Raw genomic sequence first — 9,719 nt, 5'->3', positions numbered from 1 at the left:
AGCAAAACAACAACATCAACACTCAGCAATCATAATAAAAACGCGCAAAACCCCGCCAAAGCAAACCAACGACATCCTACGACTACATCTTAACACCCACACTAGACCAACACTAACTGTATCAACAACCCAATCTTCACCTGAACACAAGCGTAAAAACACAGGACCTTAAACTCAGAATTTTTTCTAAACACAAAAACAAAACACTAACTATAAACCTGAAACCCACGAAAGCTAATCAAGCAAAAATAAAAAAACAGACCCAGCAGTAGACAACAAATAGGCACAAAATCATCTACCACAACAACCAATCAACCTTTAAAATGACCATGAAAATTGTACAATGGAATATGAACGGATGCCTTAACAACTACTGCGAACTCCAATTAATCATTAAAAACCAACCTCTTTTAATAGCGTTACAAAAAACTCATATAAAATACCTCAATATACCATAACCTGTTAATTACGCCCTAATAGAAAAAAACACCTCATCGTCACACTGAGGGGTAGCTATCCTGGCTTATAAATCTCTGCCAGCCACAGAAATAACCCTAAATGATGACTTTGGCGCAGTATGGTTAGAAGTAACCTCGAAAATCAAATTCAGACTTATAGCGGCATACATCGCTCCAAACAAATCGTTCTCACTACAAAACCTTTAGGCTGTATTAGACAACTCTCCCACACCCACAATTGTTACTAGTGACTTCAACGGCTGGCACAAAAACTGGGGCTGAAAGCAAATCAATCCTAGGTGGAAAATACTAGAGAAATACATAACACAATCTAACTACAGTCTTCTAAGCGATATGTCTCCAACACATTTCAGCACACACAACTCGATCTGACTTTCGCCAGCCCACTCCTTAAAATTGACAGTACCTGGCGCACAGAAGATAACCTTTTTGGAAGCGATCACTTTCCCATCATAATTAACCTCTTCACATCAAATACTTCTAACTTAAAATCAACCACTTTCATTATAATCAAGGAAAACCGAAAACTTCTCTGCGCAACGACCACCAAGCACAAACTTAAACAAAGAAACCTCAACGATACAAAATCGAAATATATATACAAAAAACATTGTATAGTACATAAGGGCAAATGCCCTATTTAAACTAACCCTTAAACAAATTAAAGAAGCGAGCATTAACAAATTCACATCCCAAATCTCACCGGACACCCAACCCAAAACGATCTGGAGCAACATCCGACGCTTTTGCGGCATTAACCCTCAAAAACACATACCTTGTATATTCAACCCATCCACAAAACAAAACACTAATAACAAAGTTGAAATTGCTCAGCTCTTCTGCCAAACTTTCTCAGAAACCTCCTCTGACAGCCATTTACCAAGCACAAACAAACGCCAGTCAGAAATAGAAAAACCTATAACTGCAATAGAATATTCAGCAGCATTAACCAGATTAAAAGGAAACACATCAGGACTTGACAGAATCAACTACACAACGATAAAAAACGTAGATAAAACAACAAAAAACTGAATTTGTAACCTCCAAAACCCCATACAAAACAACTACATTCCACAAACATACAAAAATAGCTTAATAACAAAACCAAACACAGACTTAACCTTGCTTAACTCATACCGGCTGTGGTTGTTTGTAATAAACGACAAACTAATCCATAACAATCAAACTGGCTTTAGAAAGGGAAAATCGGCTATAGACAGTCTACTACTCATAGGCTCCGCAAAGGCCTTCGATAGAATTGGCATCCACTTTATACTTGACCAACTTGTAACCTGGAAAACTGGCCCAAAAATTAATAACTACTTACAAAACTACATGCCAAATAGAAAACTACTCGTGCGCATTGACTCTGACATCTCCTCCTTTCAACCAATGCAAAACGGCATTCATCAAGGCTCCCCACTTATTGCTTATAACTCACTAACAGAAAAGCTCACACTTCACCCAAACATTAGCCTAAGCGCATACGTAGATGACTTCAACATCATCCTAAAACTAAAAAACAAAAAAAAACATATATATAAAAATAAATTCGATAATATCCACTATTACAGACTGGGCAGAATACTCCGGAGCCATGTTATCTACCAAAAATTGCAAACACCTCCATGTTTGCATAAAACATAATTGTAACTGCACCATAACAACAGGAAACACGCAAATGCAAGAAAAAATCCTTGGTCTGCATTTCAATAACAAATACAGATGGAAAACTCACAAGGAACTACTAAACAGCAACCTAAAACAGTATATTAACGTAAGTAAGCGTCCACTGTTGGCTATTTGATAACATTGCGCACTCCAAGTGTGCAGGGTTTGAGTCAGCCACCATTCCGGATGCTTTGGGTCGTTCCGACTCTGGCTTACACTACTGTTGTGACAGATGTCGTGAGGCCCAGCAGGAAATTAGATCGTTTATGCGGCAGACTAAAAATGGGTTCGGTCAGGTATTGGTTGCTTTTCGCAAAGCTAACGACATGTTTTTTGCGCTGGACACTCAGTTCAACAATTTACAACTTTTGAATGAGTCTCCTAAGCGCAAAAAAAGGACCCGTTTGCCGCTGGCGGTTACCGCCAGTAATGCAACTAACACTCTTCTCCCTCCGTCTGATGTTCAACGGTCTCCTTCATTGTCACCGCTGCCATCCACCACTCCAATCGTGACGACACCGGTAACAGCCCATATTTATTGAGCAGTCCGAGATAGTCGCATTGTACCATCCCGTGCCAAATGTTCTATAAGCCTAAAAGGATTTACCCTTGACTCACCAGAGGAACTTAGGGTCCGGTTTACCGGCTCCCACTGGTAGCGTGGGTAATCCACCCGCCCCGCCAAAGCCCTTGATTGGTATTCGTCTAGAGAAACACATTTTTGTTTCCCGGCTTTTCCCTGATACGTCCGAATCGGATATCTTAGCTTACATTCAAGCAAAACTTAAAGTCGATATTAGGGTGGAAAATATCACTAAGTATAAATATTCCTACGCTAGGAACATGGCATCTTTCAAGATCCGTGTTCCTCCGATGAGTTTTGACGACATCTGTTCGACCAATTTCTGGCCGCAACATATTTTCGTTCAAGAACATCAGCTTAAAAATAAAAAGAAGAAAAAAAGTCGCCATTATTCTTTCGTACCAGATCACAAGAGGTCTACGCTCTAAGCTTTCTAATTTGTTCTCAGTTAGCTTCTCATTTGCATCCCAGGTCATTGTGTTTACCGAAACCTGGTTAACTCCAGATATTCTTAATTCTGAAGTTTTTCCCAGTAGGTACACAATATATAGGCTTGACCGATCCCTCGGAAATGGTGGTAGAGTCCTAGTTTCAGTGGACTCTAATCTCGTTTCCGAGGTGATAAATCTTCAAACTGGAGACTTAGAATTTATCACAGTAAAAATTTAATTCTCTAGGTTAAATTTATATATCACTTGCTCTTATATTCCGCCTAAGTCCGATTCGTTGACATTAAGCGGCACTTAGCAGCCATTCAGTCTTTCTTCTCAATTTTAATGGACATAGATCAGATGGTGGTGTTGGGTGATTTTTACTTACCCCAGGTGGCTCGGCCCATGAACGATAACTTCTTAGCTTTAACACCTACGTCGCATCACGACTTTACTGCTGGCATGTAAGACATGTCACTGGCTCAAATTAATCATATAGGGAATTCTTTAGGTCGTTTGCTCGACCTGTGCTTTCTCTCTGATATGGACGCCGTATCCATATACAGAGCTCCACCTCTCACACACCCTGAAGATCCTTATCATCCAACATTAGATCTTACGATCGATACGGGGCTATGTACTAAGCCTAAGAGCAATTACGCTGATAAGAAAATTCGATGTTTTCGTAAAGCCGACTTTATAAAAATTAATAACTTTATTTTAGAATTTGACTGGTCCGATTTTTATGATATGTCGACAGATATATTTTATAGTACATTAAACCTAAATTTTAATCGCATTGCTGTATCCGGCTATGTCGCATAAACCCCCTTGGTATACAAGGCACCTTTCTAATCTAAATAATATCAAGTTAAGATTCTTTCAAAAATACTTAAGAACTAATAGCAATGACAGTTATGTGCATTATATGGTGGCTCGGTCTAACTTTACCGTGCATAACACTCAGTGTTATAAGATCTATTTAGCTCGATGGAAGAACCAGTTTGATCTGGATCCGAAACTGTTCTATAGTTTTGTTAACACTAAGCGTAAATCTAAAACCTTTCCGTCTTTGCTATCGTCTGGAAAATCTACTGCAAGCACGGATCAGGAAATTGCTGATCTTTTTGCACAGTTTTTTCAAACCACCTATTTACCTTTGTTAATAAACGCGCAGACTTACGCTTATGATATCTCCCGGTCTAAATTTATTTCCCAACCCACCTTTTCGGACTGTGGGGTTATAGAGGATCTTCAGAATGTGAAGCCAGTCTTTTCGCCAGGACCAGACGGGGTACCGGGCTGTGTGCTTAGGTACTGCTCCGCTACCCTGGCCAAACCAATTTTAAATTTATTTAACCTTTCCCTGGAAACGTCCACGTTTCCCGCTATCTGAAAAGAGTCCCTTATTATTCCACTTCACAAGAAGGGGAAATAATCAGATGCTAAAAATTACAGAGTTATATCTAAACTATCAGCAATTCCGTAACTTTTCGAAAAAATTCTTGTGCCTCACTTGCAGCACCAGTGTAGATCTGTCATATCTTCATGCCGCATGGCTTTATAAAACAACGGTCTACCACTACCAATCTTCTGGAACTAACATCCATCGTGATCACTGGTTTTCAAAATAAACTTCAGACGGATGTCATTTAGACTGACTTCAGTAACGCATTTGACTCCGTGAATAACGGCCATCTTTTAGAAAAACTCGATCTTAACGGTTTTCCTACTGATCTCCTGGGTTGGATTAGCAGTTACCTCACAGGTAGAACGCAACGAGTTCTTTTTAAAAATTCAGTGTCTGCTTTACTCTAAGCTTCTTCCGGGGTCCCTCAGGGGAGCCATCTTGGTTCGTTTCTTTTTACTTTATTCATTAATGACCTTCCCTTGGTTGTTAATGACTCCATAGTACTTATGTATGCAGACGATGTCAAACTCTGCAATCTCTGCAATCTGACCTTAATAATTTTCAAAACTGTTGCTCTGCAAACTTATTAAATCTTATGGCTCGAAGTGCAAAGCAATGACCATGAATGAATCCATCTCAAACCACACACTACCAAAAATATTAAAAATAATACTATTTCTAAAAAATACAAACTTATATCACCTCATTTAAGATAATTATAATTTAGCCAAAATGTATATACAAAATAGTACTCATGTAATTATTTTAAAAAACCGAGCGGAAGGCCCCCGTTGCCCCGTTGCTCAACATCACCGCTACCTATTTGTTCAGACGAACACGACTATGTTAGACATGTAAAGGCTGCGGATGTTTAGGTAATAGAGCCTGACACAAAGCGGTGTCGAAAACACTTGACATGTAATCTGACCTCCTGCGAGCGGTCATAGTATGTTTACAGATAAGTGCGATCGGGGTAGCCGAGATATCTTCTATCGCAATTAGAACCGTTTCCCACGATCGGCGATGTGCCGATCCGTGGGTCTAAAGATAAGAACATTTGTCGATTCACATGTTAGCTACCTAAGCTAGGACTTATTAAAAATAAAATCAGTTTTGTAATAGAACTCAACGAATTAAGATTGTTTTTATTTAAACCTTCTTTTCATTTTGGTCTCTGACGTTTTCCCCCACCAGTGGTAAGAGACTCAGAGAAAAAGACCAGCACCTTAAAGTCCTGCTAAGTGGTAACACTTAACAAGCTACAGGTTGCAAAAATAATTGGCTCTAGATTGACCCACCAGTGGTAAGAATCAGAGCATAAATTAATAAAGCATAAAGATAGACAAGAATCTTTATTGTTTAAATTTACACAATTTCTTCTTTGTTTAAAAAAAAACAAAAATCGTGAAATAAATAAAAAATTTTTAATAAATTTTTTTTGCTATCACGCAAATAAATATTTGGCGTTATTTCGAGGCCATAAACATCGAAATCGGTGATTAATTATTGGGCGTATTCGAGGCCATAAACATCGAAAAAGTGGTGACATGTTAAAGTAAAAAGACATCAAATCCCAGTTGTGACAGTTTCAGAGCTAACAGAGAAAAAATCACGAAAAAAGAAAAAATAATGTCAAAACGATATACAAAAATAATAATAATAAAAATAAACACATAACAAACTTAAAAAAAAAGAAGATAAAACAACAAAAATAAATAAAGAACAAAAAAAAAAGTTGAAGACATCTGAAGCCAGCAACTACAACAACATCAGCAGAAGCAGCAACGCCAGAGACTACAACAACCATTGCATAAACTTATCGGCGACAGCAACAACAACTACAACCACACGGCAGCGTCAACAGATAAGTGAATTTGAAGGTTTTTTTTAATATACTAAATTAAGTTAAATTAAACGAACATGTTGTCCGCTCAACCGATTGCCCTTATTAAAAGGTAGAAATCACGTTGAGCAGTAAGGAGTTACTTGAACTCCCGAGCTTGACATTCGAATATATGAGAACCTTTGACGCACTTAGAGCCGAGTGTATAAACAATCATTCGGCTTTTTTACAAACTTGGAGTAATCGATCACGTTTACTTCAAAATTTGACACTATGAGCAGATGATGCTAGGTTTTGAAAAAATAAAGGCACGCAAAGACGAAACTCTAGACAAGATAGATAAAATCAAGATACACTCAGGCACAGGCTGCAGAAAGGATGTTAAAAAAATTAAGTTGTAATTAAATAAATATTTAAAAGAAACCTTTGACGACATTAAGGAAAATAAAGTAAATTCATTTGAGATAAGGATCGATAAATTGGATTTTTACTGGAAGAAGGCTGTTTCATTAAAAGAAGTCGAAATGACTGATGTCACAGCTAGGAGGTTTGACGATATTCTAGATGAACTAGAATTTGACATTATCACTGTCACGAATAATATGAAAATTATGAAATTATTATGAAAAATTATAAATGTGCCTAGTAAGGTAGAAGTCAAAAAATTTACGAGTTGCCGACTCTACCCAAAATACAAGTACCACATTCTCTGGAGACTCCAAAGATTGGGACTAATTTTATGAGTTATTTACTGAACTCATACATTTAACCTTAAAATTTAATTATTTAAAGATCTCTCTTAAGGGAGAAGCCCGGAATGTGGTTTCTCACTTATTGTTGGGATCAGGAGATAATTACGAGGCCGCTTGGGAATTGTTGACCAAGCGGTACGAAAACAAACGGAAAATATTTGTTGTAGTGGGCCGGTGTTGCCACAAAAAGATACCTCTTGGTTGCAGAGAAGATGAAGTCGGGGGCGTCGTGGAGTGAGCCGTCAGCTTTATTCACTTCATACAAAAAAACTCACTTAACTTAACTTAGCATAAGAAAAAACGATCGCCGACAGCCGACCGCTGCAGTTGGACCCGAGAGAGAGAGAGTGCAAGATTGTGCAGAGAGGGGCGAGGGCGGATGCGCTCTTCAGCGTGGATGCGCTCTTCAGCGCGGATGCGTCCTTAAGTTCAGATGAGCGGCGGCACAATGGCCCCTCACCTAAACAATATTTTACGACCAATTGAATCGCCTTCTTGAGCTTCAATGTTTAAATGTTGACTCAGCCAGGCAATTGAGAGTGTTCATTGACACGATAAACGAGTCAATTCACTTGATAAAATTAAAAGCACAAATATCCGATGAAGTAGATATAATCTTTGTACATATACTAATTAACAATTTTAATAAAGAAGCTACAATTATACGAGAGCCATGTCAAAATTCAATTATTGACCGACGTCACAGTATTTTTAGAGCAACGAAAAAGCAACGGAAAAGCAACGGAAAAGCAACGAAGCAATGAAGCAACGAGCAAGCGAAATACCGTGTTCGCTGTGCAAGAGAAATCACCATAGCATGCTACATATCCATTTTAAACAAAATAGTGAAAAGGTGAATACATGTGTGACGTCGGAGCAGTCATTATTGGCTACTGCAAATATTTAAATAAAATCCTCTCAAGGAAATTTTGAAAAATTTAGAGCTTTGATTGACAGTGGGTCACAAAGCACAATTATTACTGAAGAATCAGCGCAGATTTTAAAGTTGAACAGAATTATATCTCAAACAGAGATAAGTGGAGTTACATCCACAGGAAAGTGCATCTCCAAGCACAAAGCTATAATTGAAATTGAAACCAAAAATTCTCAAAAAACTTAAAAATTGAAGCATTAATACTTCCCAAACTTATGAAGGCTCTTCCAGTCAGCACAGTTAATGTTGACAAAGAAAAATGGGAGAACTTTAATTTAGCTGACCCCAATTTTGATAAACCAGGTCGTATTGATCTAATTGTTGGAGCTGAGTTATACACTCACATCATACAAAATGTAGTTATGAAAATAAACGGGCTCCTTCGGCAAAAAACTGCTTTCGGGTGGATTGTTTCAGGATGTATAAAGTCCAAAGGAAACAAAAAAATCGTAGCAACAACGATACAAATAAATAAGTTAGATCGATATTGGGAAGTAGAGGAAGAAGAGAAAAATGATATCGAATCTGAGTTTTAGGATTTAGGACACATGGTTGAAGTGCAAGATAAAGGAAAGTATTTCTTACCGCACCAGGCAGTGATAAGAGATTCAAGTGTTACAACCAAACTAAGGGTAGTTTTTGATGCTTCAGCAAAAACTACTAACAATAAGAGTTTGAACGGCATTATGTGGGTTGGGCCACGAGTTCAAAAAGATATTTGTAATATTATAATTACATGGAAAAAATGGGAATTTGTGGTATCAGCGGACATTGAAAAAATATACCGTCGAATAAAAATAAATGAAAATGACCAAAAATATCAATATATTTTATGGAGAAATACTCCAGATCAAAAAATAAAAAATTATAAATTAACAACAGTTACTTACGGTACTGCATCTGCCCCATATCTAGCTACAAGAATTTTAGTAGATGTTGCAGATAAATGCCGAAACAAGTGAAGTGAAAGTGAAATAATTAGGAATGATTTCTATATGGATGACCTAATGTCAGGAGCTGATTCGATAGATGAAGCAAATAAGTTGATCAAATTAATTTCCCAGGAGCTACAAAAAGTGGGATTTAATTTGAGGAAATGGACTTCCAATAATTTGAAATATTGTCAACTGTGGAGGACACAGGTGATAATAAAGTATTCAGTATTGTAGAAAATGAAAGTGTAAAAACTTTTGGATTAAAATGGGAATCTCAAAATGATTTGTTCAAATTTAATGTAAATTGCACGGAATGATTGTGAGAAATATAAAGAAAATTTATTGTTCTTAGAAAATATTCGAATCCCAAGATGGATAAATTCAAGTAATGATTCTATTATACAGATTCATGAATTTGCTGACGCCTCCGAAAAGGCATATGCTGCAGTAGTGTATGCCAACGTAAGAAATAAAGTAAATATAATAGCAAGCTAAAGTAGAGTCAACCCAATAAAAAATAGAAAGACAAATGGATTCGTCTATTACTCTAGCATGGATGAACAATGGGCAAAGTAAAATTAAATTTATCAGACGTCGAACGGATGACATTCGAAAATTGGCAAATGCTGAATGGAATCGTGTAAAGTCAGAAGACAATCCAGCAGATTTAGCATCTAGGG

The sequence above is a fragment of the Drosophila eugracilis genome, unplaced genomic scaffold (genome assembly GCF_018153835.1).
Source record: "Drosophila eugracilis isolate 14026-0451.02 unplaced genomic scaffold, ASM1815383v1 contig_1770, whole genome shotgun sequence".
NCBI lineage: Eukaryota > Metazoa > Arthropoda > Insecta > Diptera > Drosophilidae > Drosophila > Drosophila eugracilis.
The sequence above is the reverse complement of the archived record's forward strand: the minus strand, read 5'-3'. Positions refer to the sequence as shown.